General features: G+C 33.3%; 1 long non-coding RNA gene across 1 annotated transcript; it reads left to right on the top strand.

Annotated features, from left to right (window-relative positions):
• The first annotated feature begins 1,155 nt into the window (after window positions 1–1,155).
• On the top strand, window positions 1,156–1,602 carry LOC142293060 (uncharacterized). Its single transcript, XR_012751076.1, has 3 exons — window positions 1,156–1,217; window positions 1,319–1,469; window positions 1,580–1,602. It is a non-coding gene; the product is annotated as an uncharacterized LOC142293060 (long non-coding RNA).
• Window positions 1,603–1,972: the final 370 nt, after the last annotated feature.

Here is a 1,972-nt window from a genome sequence, read left to right as displayed (position 1 = left end):
ATGTTTGAGTAATAAATTCCATTTGAGGACAACAGTTTTTAAAATCATTACTACGGGGAGCGCGGCCACTACAGAATTGGTTTACTTCATTTTTAATCTAGAGCTTAGTGACAGCTGTGGGCTTTTATTAACCTCTTATATTAACCTGATTGCCACTGCACCAGTGCAATTGGGAAGAGCATCTAAGGGATGCGACATTGCCGGACGGCTGCAGGTTGCTATTCTTAGGCTATGTTCGCACGTTGCGATTTTTTCCGCGTTTCTGCAGCGTTTTTAGCAGCAGCGTTTTTGCGCTAAAACGCATGCGTTTTTGATTGCCAGCAAAGTCTATGGGAAAAGCAGAAATCCTGTCTGCACTTTGCTTTTTTTTCAGCTGCGTTTAATTTGCATATTTGTGGTCAAAAACCATGCTGAAAAAGAAGCAGCATGTCAGTTGTTTTTGCCATTTCTGCAGCGTTTCCTTAACATTGGAGTCAATGAGAAATGGCAAAACGCATGTTGGAGTGAATATTCTGCGTTTAATATGCGTTTTACATGCTTTTTACCAGCGTTTTCCTAACCAAAAATGCAGTTGCAGTAGGGAAATAACCAAGGCAGAAACATCATTACCTACATCACTTCCTTTTTACTATAAATACAGAGCTGTGTATGTTTCAGTGCCTGCTACTATTGTGATTTCTCATACTATACATACTTGGAGCTAGTTAAATATAAAATGGCTTGGTTCCAAAGAATGAAAATAGATGTTGCTAAATTAATTTCTATGGTAAGTACATGAATATTTCACATTTGTTAACAAATTATTCATTAATTATATTTAAGAACTTTTTTAAAAATGGCTTAAAAACTATACATAATATTCCTTGACAACTTCACAAATTGTTGCAATCCTACAACCAAAGTAATTTGTGTGTAAAATGTTATAAATACATACCTTATTTAATTTTTGTATATGTGCTATGATGTTTGTTTGCAGAATTTGCAACACAAATGTTATAATGATAAGGTATACCTTTATAATTTTCTTAAAAATTTAGTAATCACTTAATTACAATATTTATAAATTACCTAACAGGTTGAATCCATACCATGCCTATGGGATCCTACATGCCCTGATTATATGCAAAAAACAAAGAGAATGGACTGTTGGGGAACAATTTGTGCAGAACTTTTCCCACAATGGCATGAGGCTGATGCAGCCTTACAACATAGAATTGGTATAATATTTATTTAAATTTAAAAAAGTTAAATTTTTAAATAAATTGTTAAAATTAATTATTAATTATCTTTTGTTTTTTTACATGTAAAATTGTAATAGAGCTTGACGTGCGCAAAAGATGGCGTTCTGTAAAGGACCGATTTCATAAGCTAAGGAATGAGGGCATGAAAAGTGGGAGTTCACCCAAGAAACCCAATTTCATCTATTATGATGAACTGTCATTTTTATGCACAAGTCGCAAAACAAGAGAGTAAGTATTCATGTAACAGTATGTTTGCATTGTTTTATTAAAATAATGTTATCATCACACTTATTTACATTGTTTTTTATTGATTTGTATTTTTTCTTTTCCTTCATCAGAACTTCTGGAAATGTAGCAACAGAAACACCTGATGATGATGAAGAAGGGCAAGAGAGCCTTCATCAACAACACCAGGAAGGGCCATCTGGCAGTATTGATCACAATTCCTCTGAAAATGAAGGGGAGATTGAAATTGTCAGTGTCCCTGAAAAATCACCTCCTAGGTCTACACCAATTAGCTCTGGTCCATCAAAATATATAAAGCCAAAAAAAACAAAAAAAAAAAATACCAAAAATATACAATTAGAGGAAGAAGTGATATGTAATGAAACTTTAAAATTATTAAATACAACTGCACAAGAAGATGACATAGATCATTTTGGCATTAGTATTGCTGGTAGAATTCGGAAAATTAAAGATGTAAAGAAAAAAAATACATGCATGACAGCCAT

Source organism: Anomaloglossus baeobatrachus, chromosome 1 (assembly GCF_048569485.1).
Source record: "Anomaloglossus baeobatrachus isolate aAnoBae1 chromosome 1, aAnoBae1.hap1, whole genome shotgun sequence".
NCBI lineage: Eukaryota > Metazoa > Chordata > Amphibia > Anura > Aromobatidae > Anomaloglossus > Anomaloglossus baeobatrachus.
Note: the sequence above shows the minus strand (reverse complement) of the source record. Positions and strands in the feature narration are given on the sequence as shown.